General features: G+C 44.4%; 1 protein-coding gene, 12 non-coding genes and 4 pseudogenes across 13 annotated transcripts in view; 16 read left to right on the plus strand and 1 right to left on the minus strand.

Annotated features, from left to right (window-relative positions):
* The first annotated feature begins 200 nt into the window (after nucleotides 1–200).
* On the plus strand, nucleotides 201–309 carry LOC125732070 (5S ribosomal RNA; annotated as a pseudogene).
* A 1,082-nt stretch (nucleotides 310–1,391) lies between these two features.
* LOC125736483 (5S ribosomal RNA) lies at nucleotides 1,392–1,510 on the plus strand. Its single transcript, XR_007395761.1, has one exon. It is a non-coding gene; the product is annotated as a 5S ribosomal RNA (ribosomal RNA).
* A 1,080-nt stretch (nucleotides 1,511–2,590) lies between these two features.
* LOC125736407 (5S ribosomal RNA) lies at nucleotides 2,591–2,709 on the plus strand. Its single transcript, XR_007395686.1, has one exon. It is a non-coding gene; the product is annotated as a 5S ribosomal RNA (ribosomal RNA).
* A 1,080-nt stretch (nucleotides 2,710–3,789) lies between these two features.
* Nucleotides 3,790–3,908, plus strand: LOC125737064 (5S ribosomal RNA). The gene has a single exon (XR_007396330.1). It is a non-coding gene; the product is annotated as a 5S ribosomal RNA (ribosomal RNA).
* Nucleotides 3,909–4,988: 1,080 nt separating this feature from the next.
* Nucleotides 4,989–5,107, plus strand: LOC125735125 (5S ribosomal RNA). Its single transcript, XR_007394424.1, has one exon. It is a non-coding gene; the product is annotated as a 5S ribosomal RNA (ribosomal RNA).
* Nucleotides 5,108–6,180: 1,073 nt separating this feature from the next.
* Nucleotides 6,181–6,299, plus strand: LOC125736601 (5S ribosomal RNA). The gene has a single exon (XR_007395877.1). It is a non-coding gene; the product is annotated as a 5S ribosomal RNA (ribosomal RNA).
* Nucleotides 6,300–7,372: 1,073 nt separating this feature from the next.
* LOC125736603 (5S ribosomal RNA) lies at nucleotides 7,373–7,491 on the plus strand. Its single transcript, XR_007395879.1, has one exon. It is a non-coding gene; the product is annotated as a 5S ribosomal RNA (ribosomal RNA).
* A 1,076-nt stretch (nucleotides 7,492–8,567) lies between these two features.
* On the plus strand, nucleotides 8,568–8,686 carry LOC125736604 (5S ribosomal RNA). The gene has a single exon (XR_007395880.1). It is a non-coding gene; the product is annotated as a 5S ribosomal RNA (ribosomal RNA).
* A 1,081-nt stretch (nucleotides 8,687–9,767) lies between these two features.
* Nucleotides 9,768–9,886, plus strand: LOC125731239 (5S ribosomal RNA). The gene has a single exon (XR_007391520.1). It is a non-coding gene; the product is annotated as a 5S ribosomal RNA (ribosomal RNA).
* A 1,074-nt stretch (nucleotides 9,887–10,960) lies between these two features.
* Nucleotides 10,961–11,069, plus strand: LOC125732071 (5S ribosomal RNA; annotated as a pseudogene).
* A 1,082-nt stretch (nucleotides 11,070–12,151) lies between these two features.
* On the plus strand, nucleotides 12,152–12,270 carry LOC125734387 (5S ribosomal RNA). The gene has a single exon (XR_007393701.1). It is a non-coding gene; the product is annotated as a 5S ribosomal RNA (ribosomal RNA).
* Nucleotides 12,271–13,346: 1,076 nt separating this feature from the next.
* LOC125731967 (5S ribosomal RNA) lies at nucleotides 13,347–13,455 on the plus strand (annotated as a pseudogene).
* Nucleotides 13,456–14,529: 1,074 nt separating this feature from the next.
* Nucleotides 14,530–14,638, plus strand: LOC125732151 (5S ribosomal RNA; annotated as a pseudogene).
* A 1,079-nt stretch (nucleotides 14,639–15,717) lies between these two features.
* LOC125731136 (5S ribosomal RNA) lies at nucleotides 15,718–15,836 on the plus strand. Its single transcript, XR_007391421.1, has one exon. It is a non-coding gene; the product is annotated as a 5S ribosomal RNA (ribosomal RNA).
* Nucleotides 15,837–16,667: 831 nt separating this feature from the next.
* The window catches only part of LOC125715120 (uncharacterized), a 1,180,389-nt gene continuing 1,177,519 nt past the window's right edge, over nucleotides 16,668–19,537 (minus strand). The window contains exon 2 of the mRNA XM_048986383.1: nucleotides 16,668–16,857. The gene's annotated coding sequence lies outside the window, so the exon portion shown is untranslated. The remainder of the gene's footprint in view (nucleotides 16,858–19,537) is intronic.
* LOC125731074 (5S ribosomal RNA) lies at nucleotides 17,262–17,380 on the plus strand. The gene has a single exon (XR_007391362.1). It is a non-coding gene; the product is annotated as a 5S ribosomal RNA (ribosomal RNA).
* Nucleotides 18,462–18,580, plus strand: LOC125735266 (5S ribosomal RNA). Its single transcript, XR_007394563.1, has one exon. It is a non-coding gene; the product is annotated as a 5S ribosomal RNA (ribosomal RNA).

The following is a 19,537-nucleotide window of genomic DNA, read 5'->3' on the forward strand; positions in this document are numbered from 1 at the left end:
GAAAGAATGGAATAATTGTGGTAGGCTGCCGGCTGAGTAGTTTGGTGAATGTTTGGTGTGGGTCCGGCGCTGCCGATTGGATGGTGGTGCTGCAGTGTGAGTCAGATAAAAAAAAAAAAAACCAGGAGTAGAATCCAATGTGACTAACTGGCATGTATAGAGGCGTTTAATGCAAAAGGGCTGTTTGAGTAGCGTCTCTCGCTTATGGCCATACCACCCTGAACACACCTGATCTTGGAAGCTAAGCAGGGTAGGGTCTGGTTAGTATTTGGATGGGAGACTGCCTGGGAATACCAGGTGCTGTAAGCTTTTCTCACTTTTACTTTATACAGGGGGCGCTCCACTTCACGATTAATTTAAATCTAGCACTCCCCTTCCATTTTACTATTTTATATATATATATATATATTTTTCTCTCATTCATAAAGGTAGCTTTTACACACCGTTTTACTCTAAATACTTCCTGGTAATTCTAGGTGCTGTAAGCTGTTCGTGCCTTTATTCCACCAGGGCGCGATCTTCTCACAAACTTGAAGACTGTCACTCCCCATTCACGTTTTACAACTTATTGTTAATGATAAAGAGACAGCTTTTTACACACAGTTTTAAACAAAGTACTGATATTATTCCTCTTCAACTGACCGCTTTGTTTTCTATGCAAAAACCACTTCGCCACAGAAGACTCGATATTATTGGCATAGCAAGCTCTGCTCTTCTCCTTTCAAAACTTGCTAAAAGCTGTATTTAAAAGAACAGATTGGCCGGGGTAATTCACACCCTTCAATGCCAGCTTAATGTTTAGGTTAGTGGGAATCACAGAGGAATTAGGGATGGAAACTTCTTTGCTGGTGGTAGAAGCGGTCTGGTGAATTTTTAGAGAGAAGAGGCCGTCGATGTTTGAATGTAGAAAATTGTTCTGGCTGCAGCCTGCAGTATGGACTTGTTGGTGTGTGTAGCTCCCAGTGTTCTGACAGCGCGACGTTTTGGGGAAGCATGTGATTCAGCAGCTACCAGTGGGCTTCGTGCGGCGGAGATTTTGTGGCTGTTAGCGGAGTTGATAACAGAGGGTCGTTAAGAGAAGCCTGCATGCAGTAGGCAAAGGAGTAATGTTTGCCGGCGGGGGACGTGCGGCGATTAACCTGTGCGGTAGTGAAAAGGAGTTAAAAAGAAGGAAGTGTGCGGATGCTGAAAGAATAGAATAATTGTGGTAGGCTGCCGGCTGAGTAGTTTGGTGAATGTTTGGTGTGGGTCCGGCGCTGCCGATTGGATGGTGGGGCTGCAGTGTGAGTCAGATAAAAAAAAAAAAAAAGAACATTAGTAGGATCCAATGGGACCAACTGGCATGTATAGAGGTGTGTAATGCAAAAGGGATGTTTTTGGTGGCATCTCCCGCTTACGGCCATACCACCCTGAACACGCCCGATCTCGTCTGGTCTCGGAAGCCAAGCAGGGTAGGGTCTGGTTAGTACTTGGATGGGAGACCACCTGGGATTACCAGGTGCTGTAAGCTTTTCTCACTTTTACTTTATACAGGGGGCGCTCCACTTCACGATTAATTTAAATCTATCACTCCCCTTCCATTTTACTATTTTATATATATATTTTTTTTTTTCTCTCATTCATAAAGGCAGCTTTTAGAAACCGTTTTACTCTAAATACTTCCTGGTAATTCTAGGTGCTGTAAGCTGTTCGTGCCTTTATTCCACCAGGGCGCGATCTTCTCACAAACTTGAAGACTGTCACTCCCCATTCACGTTTTACAACTTATTGTTAATGATAAAGAGACAGCTTTTTACACACAGTTTTAAACAAAGTACTGATATTATTCCTCTTCAACTGACCGCTTTGTTTTCTATGCAAAAACCACTTCGCCACAGAAGACTCGATATTATTGGCATAGCAAGCTCTGCTCTTCTCCTTTCAAAACTTGCTAAAAGCTGTATTTAAAAGAACAGATTGGCCGTGGTAATTCACACCCTTCAATGCCAGCTTAATGTTTAGGTTAGTGGGAATCACAGAGGAATTAGGGATGGAAACTTCTTTGCTGGTGGTAGAAGCGGTCTGGTGAATTTTTAGAGAGAAGAGGCCGTCGATGTTTGAATGTAGAAAATTGTTCTGGCTGCAGCCTGCAGTATGGACTTGTTGGTGTGTGTAGCTCCCAGTGTTCTGACAGCGTGACGTTTTGGGGAAGCATGTGATTCAGCAGCTACCAGTGGGCTTCGTGCGGCGGAGATTTTGTGGCTGTTAGCGGAGTTGATAACAGAGGGTCGTTAAGAGAAGCCTGCATGCAGTAGGCAAAGGAGTAATGTTTGCCAGCGGGGGACGTGCGGCGATTAACTTGTGCGGTAGTGAAAAGGAGTTAAAAAGAAGGAAGTGTGCGGATGCTGAAAGAATAGAATAATTGTGGTAGGCTGCCGGCTGAGTAGTTTGGTGAATGTTTGGTGTGGGTCCGGCGCTGCCGATTGGATGGTGGGGCTGCAGTGTGAGTCAGATAAAAAAAAAAAAAAAGAACATTAGTAGGATCCAATGGGACCAACTGGCATGTATAGAGGCGTGTAATGCAAAAGGGATGTTTTTGGTGGCATCTCCCGCTTACGGCCATACCACCCTGAACACGCCCGATCTCGTCTGGTCTCGGAAGCGAAGCAGGGTAGGGTCTGGTTAGTACTTGGATGGGAGACCACCTGGGATTACCAGGTGCTGTAAGCTTTTCTCACTTTTACTTTATACAGGGGGCGCTCCACTTCACGATTAATTTAAATCTATCACTCCCCTTCCATTTTACTATTTTATATATATTTTTTTTTTTTTCTCTCATTCATAAAGGCAGCTTTTACTCACCGTTTTACTCTAAATACTTCCTGGTAATTCTAGGTGCTGTAAGCTGTTCGTGCCTTTATTCCACCAGGGCGCGATCTTCTCACAAACTTGAAGACTGTCACTCCCCATTCACGTTTTACAACTTATTGTTAATGATAAAGAGACAGCTTTTTACACACAGTTTTAAACAAAGTACTGATATTATTCCTCTTCAACTGACCGCTTTGTTTTCTATGCAAAAACCACTTCGCCACAGAAGACTCGATATTATTGGCATAGCAAGCTCTGCTCTTCTCCTTTCAAAACTTGCTAAAAGCTGTATTTAAAAGAACAGATTGGCCGTGGTAATTCACACCCTTCAATGCCAGCTTAATGTTTAGGTTAGTGGGAATCACAGAGGAATTAGGGATGGAAACTTCTTTGCTGGTGGTAGAAGCGGTCTGGTGAATTTTTAGAGAGAAGAGGCCGTCGATGTTTGAATGTAGAAAATTGTTCTGGCTGCAGCCTGCAGTATGGACTTGTTGGTGTGTGTAGCTCCCAGTGTTCTGACAGCGTGACGTTTTGGGGAAGCATGTGATTCAGCAGCTACCAGTGGGCTTCGTGCGGCGGAGATTTTGTGGCTGTTAGCGGAGTTGATAACAGAGGGTCGTTAAGAGAAGCCTGCATGCAGTAGGCAAAGGAGTAATGTTTGCCGGCGGGGGACGTGCGGCGATTAACCTGTGCGGTAGTGAAAAGGAGTTAAAAAGAAGGAAGTGTGCGGATGCTGAAAGAATAGAATAATTGTGGTAGGCTGCCGGCTGAGTAGTTTGGTGAATGTTTGGTGTGGGTCCGGCGCTGCCGATTGGATGGTGGGGCTGCAGTGTGAGTCAGATAAAAAAAAAAAAAAAGAACATTAGTAGGATCCAATGGGACCAACTGGCATGTATAGAGGCGTGTAATGCAAAAGGGATGTTTTTGGTGGCATCTCCCGCTTATGGCCATACCACCCTGAACACGCCCGATCTCGTCTGGTCTCGGAAGCCAAGCAGGGTAGGGTCTGGTTAGTACTTGGATGGGAGACCACCTGGGATTACCAGGTGCTGTAAGCTTTTCTCACTTTTACTTTATACAGGGGGCGCTCCACTTCACGATTAATTTAAATCTATCACTCCCCTTCCATTTTACTATTTTATATATATATATTTTTTTTTCTCTCATTCATAAAGGCAGCTTTTACACACCGTTTTACTCTAAATACTTCCTGGTAATTCTAGGTGCTGTAAGCTGTTCGTGCCTTTATTCCACCAGGGCGCGATCTTCTCACAAACTTGAAGACTGTCACTCCCCATTCACGTTTTACAACTTATTGTTAATGATAAAGAGACAGCTTTTTACACACAGTTTTAAACAAAGTACTGATATAATTCCTCTTCAACTCACCGCTTTGTTTTCTATGCAAAAACCATTTCGCCACAGAAGACTTGATATTGTTGGCATAGCAAGGTCTGCTCTTCTCCTCCTTTCAAAACTTGCTAAAAGCTGTATTTAAAAGAGCAGGTTGGCCGGGGTAATTCACATCCTTCAATGCCAGATTAATGTTTAGGTTGGTGGGAATCACAGAGGAATTAGGGATGGAAACTTCTTTGCTGGTGGTAGAAGCGGTCTGGTGAATTTTTAGAGAGAAGAGGCCGTCGATGTTTGAATGTAGAAAATTGTTCTAGCTGCAGCCTGCAGTATGGACTTGTTGGCGTGTGTAGCTCCCAGTGTTCTGACAGCGCGACGTTTTGGGGAAGCATGTGATTCAACAGCTACCAGTGGGCTTCGTGCGGCGGAGATTTTGTGGCTGTTAGCGGAGTTGATAACAGAGGGTCGTTAAGAGAAGCCTGCATGCGGTAGGCAAAGGAGTAATGTTTGCTGGCGGGGGACGTGCGGCGATTAACCTGTGCGGTAGTGAAAAGGAGTTAAAGAGAAGGAAGTGTGCGGATGCGGAAAGAATGGAATAATTGTGGTAGGCTGCCGGCTGAGTAGTTTGGTGAATGTTTGGTGTGGGTCCGGCGCTGCCAATTGGATGGTGGGGCTGCAGTGTGAGTCAGATAAAAAAAAAAAAGAACATTAGTAGGATCCAATGGGACCAACTGGCATGTATAGAGGCGTGTAATGCAAAAGGGATGTTTTTGGTAGCATCTCTCGCTTACGGCCATACCACCCTGAACACGCCTGATCTCGTCTGATCTCGGAAGCTAAGCAGGTTAGGGTCTGGTTAGTACTTGGATGGGAGACCACCTGGGAATACCAGGTGCTGTAAGCTTTTCTCACTTTTACTTTATACAGGGGGCGCTCCACTTCACGATTAATTTAAATCTATCACTCCCCTTCCATTTTACTATTTTATATATTTTTTTTTTCTCTCATTCATAAAGGCAGCTTTTACACACCGTTTTACTCTAAATACTGCCTGGTAATTCTAGGTGCTGTAAGCTGTTCGTGCCTTTATTCCACCAGGGCACGATCTTCTCACAAACTTGAAGACTGTCACTCCCCATTCACGTTTTACAACTTATTGTTAATAATAAAGAGACAGCTTTTTACACACAGTTTTAAACAAAGTACTGATATAATTCCTCTTCAACTCACCGCTTTGTTTTCTATGCAAAAACCACTTCGCCACAGAAGACTTGATATTGTTGGCATAGCAAGGTCTGCTCTTCTCCTCCTTTCAAAACTTGCTAAAAGCTGTATTTAAAAGAGCAGGTTGGCCGGGGTAATTCACACCCTTCAATGCCAGATTAATGTTTAGGTTAGTGGGAATCACAGAGGAATTAGGGATGGAAACTTCTTTGCTGATGGTAGAAGCGGTCTGGTGAATTTTTAGAGAGAAGAGGCCGTCGATGTTTCAATGTAGAAAATTGTTCTGGCTGCAGCCTGCAGTATGGACTTGTTGGCGTGTGTAGCTCCCAGTGTTCTGACAGCGTAACGTTTTGGGGAAGCATGTGATTCAACAGCTACCAGTGGGCTTCGTGCGGCAGAGATTTTGTGGCTGTTAGCGGAGTTGATAACAGAGGGTCGTTAAGAGAAGCCTGCATGAGGTAGGCAAAGGAGTAATGTTTGCCGGCGGGGGACGTGCGGCGATTAACCTGTGCGGTAGTGAAAAGGACTTAAAGAGAAGGTAGTGTGCGGATGCGGAAAGAATGGAATAATTGTGGTAGGCTGCCGGCTGAGTAGTTTGGTGAATGTTTGGTGTGGGTGCGGCGCTGCCGATTGGATGGTGGTGCTGCAGTGTGAGTCAGATAAAAAAAAAAAAACAGGAGTAGGATCCAATGGGACTAACTGGCATGTATAGAGTCGTGTAATGCAAAAGGGCTGTTTTTGTTCGCGGCTCTTGCTTATGGCCATACCACCCTGAACGCGCCCGATCTCGTCTGATCTCGGAAGCTAAGCGGGGTAGGGTCTGGTTAGTACTTGGATGGGAGACTGCCTGGGAATACCACGTGCTGTAAGCTTTTCTCACTTTTACTTTATACAGGGGGCACTCCACCTCACGATTAATTTAAATCTATCACTCCCCTTCCATTTTACTATTTTATATATTTCTTTTTTCTCTCATTCATAAAGGCAGCTTTTACACACGTTTTACTCTAAATACTGCCTGGTAATTCTAGGTGCTGTAAGCTGTTCGTGCCTTTATTCCACCAGGGCACGATCTTCTCACAAACTTGAAGACTGTCACTCCACATTCACGTTTTACAACTTATTGTTAATAATAAAAAGACAGCTTTTTACACACAGTTTTAAACAAAGTACTGATATAATTCCTCTTCAACTCACCGCTTTGTTTTCTATGCAAAAACCACTTCGCCACAGAAGACTTGATATTGTTGGCATAGCAAGGTCTGCTCTTCTCCTCCTTTCAAAACTTGCAAAAAGCTATATTTAAAAGAGCAGGTTGGCCGGGGTAATTCAAACCCTTCAATGCCAGCTTAATGTTTAGGTTAGTGGGAATCACAGAAGAATTAGGGATGGAAACTTCTTTGCTGGTGGTAGAAGCGGTCTGGTGAATTTTTAGAGAGAAGAGGCTGTCGATGTTTGAATGTAGAAAATTGTTCTGGCTGCAGCCTGCAGTATGGACTTGTTAGTGTGTGTAGCTCCCAGTGTTCTGACAGCGCGACGTTTTGGGGAAGCATGTGATTCAACAGCTACCAGTGGGCTTCGTGCGGCAGAAATTTTGTGGCTGTTAGCGGAGTTGATAACAGAGGGTCGTTAAGAGAAGCCTGCATGAGGTAGGCAAAGGAGTAATGTTTGCCGGCGGGGGACGTGCAGCGATTAACCTGTGCGGTAGTGAAAAGGACTTAAAGAGAAGGAAGTGTGCGGATGCGGAAAGAATGGAATAATTGTGGTAGGCTGCCGGCTGAGTAGTTTGGTGAATGTTTGGTGTGGGTGCGGCGCTGCCGATTGGATGGTGGTGCTGCAGTGTGAGTCAGATAAAAAAAAAAAAAACAGGAGTAGGATCCAATGGGACTAACTGGCATGTATAGAGTCGTGTAATGCAAAAGGGCTGTTTTTGTTCGCGGCTCTTGCTTATGGCCATACCACCCTGAACGCGCCCGATCTCGTCTGATCTCGGAAGCTAAGCGGGGTAGGGTCTGGTTAGTACTTGGATGGGAGACTGCCTGGGAATACCACGTGCTGTAAGCTTTTCTCACTTTTACTTTATACAGGGGGCGCTCCACTTCACGATTAATTTAAATCTATCACTCCCCTTCCATTTTACTATTTTATATATATATTTTTTTTCTCTCATTCATAAAGGCAGCCTTTACACACCGTTTTACTCTAAATACTGCCTGGTAATTCTAGGTGCTGTAAGCTGTTCGTGCCTTTATTCCACCAGGGCGCGATCTTCTGACAAACTTGAAGACTGTCACTCCACATTCACGTTTTACAACTTATTGTTAATAATAAAAAGACAGCTTTTTACACACAGTTTTAAACAAAGTACTGATATAATTCCTCTTCAACTCACCGCTTTGTTTTCTATGCAAAAACCACTTCGCCACAGAAGACTTGATATTGTTGGCATAGCAAGGTCTGCTCTTCTCCTCCTTTCAAAACTTGCAAAAAGCTGTATTTAAAAGAGCAGGTTGGCCGGGGTAATTCAAACCCTTCAATGCCAGCTTAATGTTTAGGTTAGTGGGAATCACAGAAGAATTAGGGATGGAAACTTCTTTGCTGGTGGTAGAAGCGGTCTGGTGAATTTTTAGAGAGAAGAGGCTGTCGATGTTTGAATGTAGAAAATTGTTCTGGCTGCAGCCTGCAGTATGGACTTGTTAGTGTGTGTAGCTCCCAGTGTTCTGACAGCGCGACGTTTTGGGGAAGCATGTGATTCAACAGCTACCAGTGGGCTTCGTGCGGCAGAGATTTTGTGGCTGTTAGCGGAGTTGATAACAGAGGGTCGTTAAGAGAAGCCTGCATGAGGTAGGCAAAGGAGTAATGTTTGCCGGCGGGGGACGTGCGGCGATTAACCTGTGCGGTAGTGAAAAGGACTTAAAGAGAAGGAAGTGTGCGGATGCGGAAAGAATGGAATAATTGTGGTAGGCTGCCGGCTGAGTAGTTTGGTGAATGTTTGGTGTGGGTGCGGCGCTGCCGATTGGATGGTGGTGCTGCAGTGTGAGTCAGATAAAAAAAAAAAAAACAGGAGTAGGATCCAATGGGACTAACTGGCATGTATAGAGTCGTGTAATGCAAAAGGGCTGTTTTTGTTCGCGGCTCTTGCTTATGGCCATACCACCCTGAACGCGCCCGATCTCGTCTGATCTCGGAAGCTAAGCGGGGTAGGGTCTGGTTAGTACTTGGATGGGAGACTGCCTGGGAATACCACGTGCTGTAAGCTTTTCTCACTTTTACTTTATACAGGGGGCGCTCCACTTCACGATTAATTTAAATCTATCACTCCCCTTCCATTTTACTATTTTATATATATATTTTTTTTCTCTCATTCATAAAGGCAGCCTTTACACACCGTTTTACTCTAAATACTGCCTGGTAATTCTAGGTGCTGTAAGCTGTTCGTGCCTTTATTCCACCAGGGCGCGATCTTCTGACAAACTTGAAGACTGTCACTCCACATTCACGTTTTACAACTTATTGTTAATAATAAAAAGACAGCTTTTTACACACAGTTTTAAACAAAGTACTGATATAATTCCTCTTCAACTCACCGCTTTGTTTTCTATGCAAAAACCACTTCGCCACAGAAGACTTGATATTGTTGGCATAGCAAGGTCTGCTCTTCTCCTCCTTTCAAAACTTGCAAAAAGCTATATTTAAAAGAGCAGGTTGGCCGGGGTAATTCAAACCCTTCAATGCCAGCTTAATGTTTAGGTTAGTGGGAATCACAGAAGAATTAGGGATGGAAACTTCTTTGCTGGTGGTAGAAGCGGTCTGGTGAATTTTTAGAGAGAAGAGGCTGTCGATGTTTGAATGTAGAAAATTGTTCTGGCTGCAGTCTGCAGTATGGACTTGTTAGTGTGTGTAGCTCCCAGTGTTCTGACAGCGCGACGTTTTGGGGAAGCATGTGATTCAACAGCTACCAGTGGGCTTCGTGCGGCAGAGATTTTGTGGCTGTTAGCGGAGTTGATAACAGAGGGTCGTTAAGAGAAGCCTGCATGAGGTAGGCAAAGGAGTAATGTTTGCCGGCGGGGGACGTGCAGCGATTAACCTGTGCGGTAGTGAAAAGGACTTAAAGAGAAGGAAGTGTGCGGATGCGGAAAGAATGGAATAATTGTGGTAGGCTGCCGGCTGAGTAGTTTGGTGAATGTTTGGTGTGGGTGCGGCGCTGCCGATTGGATGGTGGTGCTGCAGTGTGAGTCAGATAAAAAAAAAAAAAAAAAACCAGGAGTAGGATCCAATGGGACTAACTGGAATGTATAGACGCGTGTAATGCAAAAGGGCTATTTTTGGTAGCGTCTCTCGCTTACGGCCATACCACCCTGAACGCGCCCGATCTCGTCTGAACTCGGAATCTAAACAAGCTAGGGTCTGGTTAGTACTTGGATGGGAGACCACCTGGGAATACCAGGTGCTATAAGCTTTTCTCACTTTTACTTTATACAGGGGGCGCTCCACTTCACGATTAATTTAAATCTATCACTCCCCTTCCATTTTACTATTTTATATATTTCTTTTTTCTCTCATTCATAAAGGCAGCTTTTACACACCGTTTTACTCTAAATACTGCCTGGTAATTATAGCTGCTGTAAGCTGTTCGTGCCTTTATTCCACCAGGGCACGATCTTCTCACAAACTTGAAGACTGTCACTCCCCATTCACGTTTTACAACTTATTGTTAATAATAAAGAGACAGCTTTTTACACACAGTTTTAAACAAAGTACTGATATAATTCCTCTTCAAATCACCGGTTTGTTTTCTATGCAAAAACCGCTTGACCACAGAAGACTCGATATTATTGGCATAGCAAGGTCTGCTCTTCTCCTCCTTTCAAAACTCGCTAAAAGCTGTATTTAAAAGAGCAGGTTGGCCGGGGTAATTCACACCCTTCAATGCCAACTTAATGTTTAGGTTAGTGGGAATCACAGAGGAATTAGGGATGGAAACTTCTTTGCTGGTGGTAGAAGTGGTCTGGTGAATTTTTAGAGAGAAGAGGCCGTCGATGTTTGAATGTAGAAAATTGTTCTGGCTGCAGCCTGCAGTATGGACTTGTTGGTGTGTGTAGCTCCCAGTGTTCTGACAGCGCGACGTTTTGGGGAAGCATGTGATTCAGCAGCTACCAGTGGGCTTCGTGCGGCGGAGATTTTGTGGCTGTTAGCGGAGTTGATAACAGAGAGTCGTTAAGAGAAGCCTGCATGCGGTAGGCAAAGGAGTAATGTTTGCCGGCGGGGGACGTGCGGCGATTAACCTGTGCGGTAGTGAAAAGGAGTGAAAGAGAAGGAAGTGTGCGGATGCGGAAAGAATGGAATAATTGTGGTAGGCTGCCGGCTGAGTAGTTTGGTGAATGTTTGGTGTGGGTCCGGCACTGCCGATTGGATGGTGGTGCTGCAGTGTGAGTTAGATAAAAAACAAAAAAAACAGGAGTAGGATCCAATGTGACTAACTGGCATGTATAGAGGCGTTTAATGCAAAAGGGCTGTTTGAGTAGCGTCTCTCGCTTATGGCCATACCACCCTGAACACACCTGATCTTGGAAGCTAAGCAGGGTAGGGTCTGGTTAGTATTTGGATGGGAGACTGCCTGGGAATACCAGGTGCTGTAAGCTTTTCTCACTTTTACTTTATACAGGGGGCGCTCCACTTCACGATTAATTTAAATCTAGCACTCCCCTTCCATTTTACTATTTTATATATATATATATATATTTTTCTCTCATTCATAAAGGTAGCTTTTACACACCGTTTTACTCTAAATACTTCCTGGTAATTCTAGGTGCTGTAAGCTGTTCGTGCCTTTATTCCACCAGGGCGCGATCTTCTCACAAACTTGAAGACTGTCACTCCCCATTCACGTTTTACAACTTATTGTTAATAATAAAGAGACAGCTTTTTACACACAGTTTTAAACAAAGTACTGATATTATTCCTCTTCAACTGACCGCTTTGTTTTCTATGCAAAAACCACTTCGCCACAGAAGACTCGATATTATTGGCATAGCAAGTTCTGCTCTTCTCCTTTCAAAACTTGCTAAAAGCTGTATTTAAAAGAACAGATTGGCCGGGGTAATTCACACCCTTCAATGCCAGCTTAATGTTTAGGTTAGTGGGAATCACAGAGGAATTAGGGATGGAAACTTCTTTGCTGGTGGTAGAAGCGGTCTGGTGAATTTTTAGAGAGAAGAGGCCGTCGATGTTTGAATGTAGAAAATTGTTCTGGCTGCAGCCTGCAGTATGGACTTGTTGGTGTGTGTAGCTCCCAGTGTTCTGACAGCGCGACGTTTTGGGGAAGCATGTGATTCAGCAGCTACCAGTGGGCTTCGTGCGGCGGAGATTTTGTGGCTGTTAGCGGAGTTGATAACAGAGGGTCGTTAAGAGAAGCCTGCATGCAGTAGGCAAAGGAGTAATGTTTGCCGGCGGGGGACGTGCGGCGATTAACCTGTGCGGTAGTGAAAAGGAGTTAAAAAGAAGGAAGTGTGCGGATGCGGAAAGAATGGAATAATTCTGGTAGGCTGCCGGCTAAGTAGTTTGGTGAATGTTTGGTGTGGGTCCGGCGCTGCCGATTGGATGGTGGGGCTGCAGTGTGAGTCAGATAAAAAAAAAAAAAAAAACCAGGAGTAGGATCCAATGGGACTAACTGGCATGTATAGACGCGTGTAATGCAAAATGGCTGTTTTTGGTAGCATCTCTCGCTTACGGCCATACCACCCTGAACACGCCCGATCTCGTCTGATCTTGGAAGCTAAGCAGGGTAGGGTTTGGTTAGTACTTGGATGGGAGACCACCTGGGAATACCAGGTGCTGTAAGCTTTTCTCACTTTTACTTTATACAGGGGGCGCTCCACTTCACGATTAATTTAAATCTATCACTCCCCTTCCATTTTACTATTTTATATATTTCTTTTTTCTCTCATTCATAAAGGCAGCTTTTACACACCGTTTTACTCTAAATACTGCCTGGTAATTATAGCTGCTGTAAGCTGTTCGTGCCTTTATTCCACCAGGGCGCGATCTTCTCACAAACTTGAAGACTGTCACTCCCCATTCACGTTTTACAACTTATTGTTAATAATAAAGAGACAGCTTTTTACACACAGTTTTAAACAAAGTACTAATATAATTCCTCTTCAACTCACCGCTTTGTTTTCTATGCAAAAACGACTTCACCACAGAAGACTCGTTATTATTGGCATAGCAAGGTCTGCTCTTCTCCTCCTTTCAAAACTTGCTAAAAGCTGTATTTAAAAGAGCAGGTTGGCCGGGGTAATTCACACCCTTCAATGCCAGCTTAATGTTTAGGTTAGTGGGAATCACAGAGGAATTAGGGATGGAAACTTCTTTGCTGGTGGTAGAAGCGGTCTGGTGAATTTTTAGAGAGAAGAGGCCGTCGATGTTTCAATGTAGAAAATTATTCTGGCTGCAGCCTGCAGTATGGACTTGTTGGTGTGTGTAGCTCCCAGTGTTCTGACAGCGCGACGTTTTGGGGAAGCATGTGATTCAGCAGCTACCAGTGGGCTTCGTGCGGCGGAGATTTTGTGGCTGTTAGCGGATTTGATAATAGAAGGTCATTAAGAGAAGCCTGCATGCGGTAGGCAAAGGAGTAATGTTTGCCGGCGGGGGACGTGCGGCGATTAACCTGTGCGGTAGTGAAAAGGAGTTAAAGAGAAGGAAGTGTGCAGATGCGGAAAGAATGGAATAATTGTGGTAGGCTGCCGGCTGAGTAGTTTGGTGAATGTTTGGTGTGGTTCCGGCACTGCCGATTGGATGGTGGGGCTGCAGTGTGAGTCAGATAAAAAAAAAAAAAAAACAGGAGTAGGATCCAATGGGACTAACTGGAATGTATAGACGCGTGTAATGCAAAAGGGCTATTTTTGGTAGCGTCTCTCGCTTACAGCCATACCACCCTGAACACGCCTGATCTCGGAAGCTAAACAGGCTAGGGTCTGGTTAGTACTTGGATGGGAGACCACCTGGGAATACCAGGTGCTGTAAGCTTTTCTCACTTTTACTTTATACAGGGGGCGCTCCACTTCACGATTAATTTAAATCTATCACTCCTCTTCCATTTTACTATTTTATATATTTCTTTTTTCTCTCATTCACAAAGGCAGCTTTTACCCACCGTTTTACTCTAAATACTGCCTGGTAATTCTAGGTGCTGTAAGCTGTTCGTGCCTTTATTCCACCAGGGCGCGATCTTCTCACAAACTTGAAGACTGTCACTCCCCATTCACGTTTTACAACTTATTGTTAATAATAAAGAGACAGCTTTTTACACACAGTTTTAAACAAAGTACTGATATAATTCCTCTTCAAATCACCGGTTTGTTTTCTATGCAAAAACCGCTTGACCACAGAAGACTCGATATTATTGGCATAGCAAGGTCTGCTCTTCTCCTCCTTTCAAAACTCGCTAAAAGCTGTATTTAAAAGAGCAGGTTGGCCGGGGTAATTCACACCCTTCAATGCCAACTTAATGTTTAGGTTAGTGGGAATCACAGAGGAATTAGGGATGGAAACTTCTTTGCTGGTGGTAGAAGTGGTCTGGTGAATTTTTAGAGAGAAGAGGCCGTCGATGTTTGAATGTAGAAAATTGTTCTGGCTGCAGCCTGCAGTATGGACTTGTTGGTGTGTGTAGCTCCCAGTGTTCTGACAGCGCGACGTTTTGGGGAAGCATGTGATTCAGCAGCTACCAGTGGGCTTCGTGCGGCGGAGATTTTGTGGCTGTTAGCGGAGTTGATAACAGAGAGTCGTTAAGAGAAGCCTGCATGCGGTAGGCAAAGGAGTAATGTTTGCCGGCGGGGGACGTGCGGCGATTAACCTGTGCGGTAGTGAAAAGGAGTGAAAGAGAAGGAAGTGTGCGGATGCGGAAAGAATGGAATAATTGTGGTAGGCTGCCGGCTGAGTAGTTTGGTGAATGTTTGGTGTGGGTCCGGCACTGCCGATTGGATGGTGGTGCTGCAGTGTGAGTTAGATAAAAAACAAAAAAAACAGGAGTAGGATCCAATGTGACTAACTGGCATGTATAGAGGCGTTTAATGCAAAAGGGCTGTTTGAGGAGCGTCTCTCGCTTATGGCCATACCACCCTGAACACACCGGATCTTGGAAGCTAAGCAGGGTAGGGTTTGGTTAGTATTTGGATGGGAGACTGCCTGGGAATACCAGGTGCTGTAAGCTTTTCTCACTTTTACTTTATACAGGGGGCGCTCCACTTCACGATTAATTTAAATCTAGCACTCCCCTTCCATTTTACTATTTTATATATATATATTTTTTCTCTCTTTCATAAAGCCAGCTTTTAGAAACCGTTTTACTCTAAATACTTCCTGGTAATTCTAGGTGCTGTAAGCTGTTCGTGCCTTTATTCCACCAGGGCGCGATCTTCTCACAAACTTGAAGACTGTCACTCCCCATTCACGTTTTACAACTTATTGTTAATGATAAAAAGACAGCTTTTTACACACAGTTTTAAACAAAGTACTGATATAATTCCTCTTCAACTCACCACTTTGTTTTCTATGCAAAAACCACTTCACCACAAAAGACTTGATATTATTGGCATAGCAAGGTCTGCTCTTCTCCTCCTTTCAAAACTTGCTAAAAGCTGTATTTAAAAGAGCAGGTTGGCCATGGTAATTCACACACTTCAATGCCAGCTTAATGTTTAGGTTAGTGGGAATCACAGAGGAATTAGGGATGGAAACTTCTTTGCTGGTGGTAGAAGCGGTCTGGTGAATTTTTAGAGAGAAGAGGCCGTCAATGTTTGAATGTAGAAAATTGTTCTGGCTGCAGCCTGCAGTATGGACTTGTTGGTGTGTGTAGCTCCCAGTGTTCTGACAGCGCGACGTTTTGGGGAAACATGTGATTCAGCAGCTACCAGTGGGCTTCGTGCGGCGGAGATTTTGTGGCTGTTAGTGGAGTTGATAACAGAAGGTCATTAAGAGAAGCCTGCATGCGGTAGGCAAAGGAGTAATGTTTGCCGGCGGGGGACGTGCGGCGATTAACCTGTGCGGTAGTGAAAAGGAGTTAAAGAGAAGGAAGTGTGCGGATGCGGAAAGAATGGAATAATTGTGGTAGGCTGCCGGCTGAGTAGTTTGGTGAATGTTTGGTGTGGTTCCGGCACTGCCGATTGGATGGTGGGGCTGCAGTGTGAGTCAGATAAAAAAAAAAAAAAGAACATTAGTAGGATCCAATGGGACCAACTGGCATGTATAGAGGCGTGTAATGCAAAAGGGCTGTTTTTGGTAGTTTTTCTCGCTCACGGCCATACCACCCTGAACACGCCCGGTCGCGTCTGATCTCGGAAGCCAAGCAGGGTAGGGTCTGGTTAGTGCTTGGATGGGAGACCTCCTGGGAATACCCGGTGCTGTAAGCTTTTCTCACTTTTACTTGATACTGGGGGCGCTCCACTTCACGATTAATTTAAATCTATCACTTCCCTTCCATTTTACTATTTTATATATATATATTTTTTCTCTCTCTTTCATAAAGGCAGCTTTTGGAAACCGTTTTACTCTAAATACTGCCTGGTAATTCTAGGTGCTGTAAGCTGTTCGTGCCTTTATTCCACCAGGGCGCAATCTTCTCACAAACTTGAAGACTGTCACTCCCCATTCACGTTTTACAACTTATTGTTAATAATAAAGAGACAGCTTTTTACACACAGTTTTAAACAAAGTACTAATATAATTCCTCTTCAACTCACCGCTTTGTTTTCTATGCAAAATCGACTTCACCACAGAAGACTCGTTATTATTGGCATAGCAAGGTCTTCGCTTCTCCTCCTTTCAAAACTTGCTAAAAGCTGTATTTAAAAGAGCAGGTTGGCCGAGGTAATTCACACCCTTCAATGCCAGCTTAATGTTTAGGTTAGTGGGAATCACAGAGGAATTAGGGATGGAAACTTCTTTGCTGGTGGTAGAAGCGGTCTGGTGAATTTTTAGAGAGAAGAGGCCGTCAGTGTTTGAATGTAGAAAATTGTTCTGGCTGCAGCCTGCAGTATGGACTTGTTGGTGTGTGTAGCTCCCAGTGTTCTGACAGCGCGACGTTTTGGGGAAGCATGTTGTTGGGGAAAGCGCCCGGCGTTTCCACCCCAACTCCACATTTATGAGACACACACAGGTTACAGTTTTACTTGCAAGGGTACCCACACTCTCTGCAATGCAAACTACAGCAGAATGTGTTACAAAGGGTGGTTCCCCTTGGCTTCTTTATTTATAGTCAATGGGGGGCGCAAGAGAGGGAAGTGAGATTCTTATCTAAGTAGGCAGCTGTTAACCACCTACTTAGAGTACAATAGCTAAGAGTATGTGGCTAGAAGATAAGAAATAACGTATACATATATATTTACACTCATTGCTGATCATACAGAAATGATTAACAACTGTTTCTTCAACCTAACACATGTGATTCAGCAGCTACCAGTGGGCTTCGTGCGGCGGAGATTTTGTGGCTGTTAGCGGAGTTGATAACAGAAGGTCATTAAGAGAAGCCTGCATGCGGTAGGCAAAGGAGTAATGTTTGCCGGCGGGGGACGTGCGGCGATTAACCTGTGCGGTAGTGAAAAGGAGTTAAAGAGAAGGAAGTGTGCGGATGCGGAAAGAATGGAATAATTGTGGTAGGCTGCCGGCTGAGTAGTTTGGTGAATGTTTGGTGTGGTTCCGGCACTGCCGATTGGATGGTGGGGCTGCAGTGTGAGTCAGATAAAAAAAAAAAAAAAAACAGGAGTAGGATCCAATGGGACTAACTGGCATGTATAGACGCGTGTAATGCAAAAGGGCTGTTTTTGGTAGCGTCTTTCGCTTACGGCCATACCACCCTGAACACGCCAGATCTTGTCTGATCTTGGAAGCTAAGCAGGGTAGGGTCTGGTTAGTACTTGGATGGGAGACTACTTGGGAATACCAGGTGCTGTAAGCTTTTCTCACTTTTACTTTATACAGGGGGCGCTCCACTTCACGATTAATTTAAATCTATCACTTCCCTTCCATTTTACTATTTTATATATATATATTTTTTCTCTCTCTTTCATAAAGGCAGCTTTTGGAAACCGTTTTACTCTAAATACTGCCTGGTAATTCTAGGTGCTGTAAGCTGTTCGTGCCTTTATTCCACCAGGGCGCGATCTTCTCACAAACTTGAAGACTGTCACTCCCCATTCACGTTTTACAACTTATTGTTAATAATAAAGAGACAGCTTTTTACACACAGTTTTAAACAAAGTACTAATATAATTCCTCTTCAACTCACCGCTTTGTTTTCTATGCAAAAACGACTTCACCACAGAAGACTCGTTATTATTGGCATAGCAAGGTCTTCGCTTCTCCTCCTTTCAAAACTTGCTAAAAGCTGTATTTAAAAGAGCAGGTTGGCCGAGGTAATTCACACCCTTCAATGCCAGCTTAATGTTTAGGTTAGTGGGAATCACAGAGGAATTAGGGATGGAAACTTCTTTGCTGGTGGTAGAAGCGGTCTGGTGAATTTTTAGAGAGAAGAGGCCGTCAATGTTTGAATGTAGAAAATTGTTCTGGCTGCAGCCTGCAGTATGGACTTGTTGGTGCGTGTAGCTCCCAGTGTTCTGACAGCGCGACGTTTTGGGGAAGCATGTGATTCAGCAGCTACCAGTGGGCTTCGTGCGGCGGAGATTTTGTGGCTGTTAGCGGAGTTGATAACAGAAGGTCATTAAGAGAAGCCTGCATGCGGTAGGCAAAGGAGTAATGTTTGCCGGCGGGGGACGTGCGGCGATTAACCTGTGCGGTAGTGAAAAGGAGTTAAAGAGAAGGAAGTGTGCGGATGCGGAAAGAATGGAATAATTGTGGTAGGCTGCCGGCTGAGTAGTTTGGTGAATGTTTGGTGTGGGTCCGGCGCTGCCGATTGGATGGTGGTGCTGCAGTGTGAGTCAGATAAAAAAAAAAAAAAAAACAGGAGTAGGATCCAATGGGACTAACTGGCATGTATAGACGCGTGTAATGCAAAAGGGCTGTTTTTGGTAGCGTCTCTCACTTATGGCCATACCACCCTGAACACGCCCGATCTCATCCGATCTCGAAAGCCAAGCAGGGTAGGGTCTGGTTAGTACTTGGATGGGAGACCTCCTGGGAATACCAGGTGCTGTAAGCTTTTCTCACTTTTACTTTATACAGGGGGCGCTCCACTTCACGATTAATTTAAATCTATCACTCCCCTTCCGTTTTACTATTTTATATATATATATATTTTTTCTTTCATTCATAAAGGCAGCTTTTACACACCGTTTTACTCTAAATACTTCCTGGTAATTCTAGGTGCTGTAAGCTGTTCGTGCCTTTATTCCACCAGGGCGCGATCTTCTCACAAACTTGAAGACTGTCACTCCCCATTCACGTTTTACAACTTATTGTTAATAATAAAGAGACAGCTTTTTACACACAGTTTTAAACAAAGTACTGATATAATTACTCTTCAACTCACCGCTTTGTTTTCTATGCAAAAACCACTTCGCCACAGAAGACTCGATATTATTGGCATAGCAAGTTCTGCTCTTCTCCTTTCAAAACTTGCTAAAAGCTGTATTTAAAAGAACAGATTGGCCGGGGTAATTCACACCTTTCAATGCCAGCTTAATGTTTAGGTTAGTGGGAATCACAGAGGAATTAGGGATGGAAACTTCTTTGCTGGTGGTAGAAGCGGTCTGGTGAATTTTTAGAGAGAAGAGGCCGTCGATGTTTGAATGTAGAAAATTGTTCTGGCTGCAGCCTGCAGTATGGACTTGTTGGTGTGTGTAGCTCCCAGTGTTCTGACAGCGCGACGTTTTCGGGAAGCATGTGATTCAGCAGCTACCAGTGGGCTTCGTGCGGCGGAGATTTTGTGGCTGTTAGCGGAGTTGATAACAGAGAGTCGTTAAGAGAAGCCTGCATGCGGTAGGCAAAGGAGTAATGTTTGCCGGCGGGGGACGTGCGGCGATTAACCTGTGCGGTAGTGAAAAGGAGTTAAAGAGAAGGAAGTGTGCGGATGCGGAAAGAATGGAATAATTGTGGTAGGCTGCCGGCTGAGTAGTTTGGTGAATGTTTGGTGTGGTTCCGGCACTGCCGATTGGAT

Source organism: Brienomyrus brachyistius, chromosome 2 (assembly GCF_023856365.1).
Source record: "Brienomyrus brachyistius isolate T26 chromosome 2, BBRACH_0.4, whole genome shotgun sequence".
Lineage (NCBI taxonomy): Eukaryota > Metazoa > Chordata > Actinopteri > Osteoglossiformes > Mormyridae > Brienomyrus > Brienomyrus brachyistius.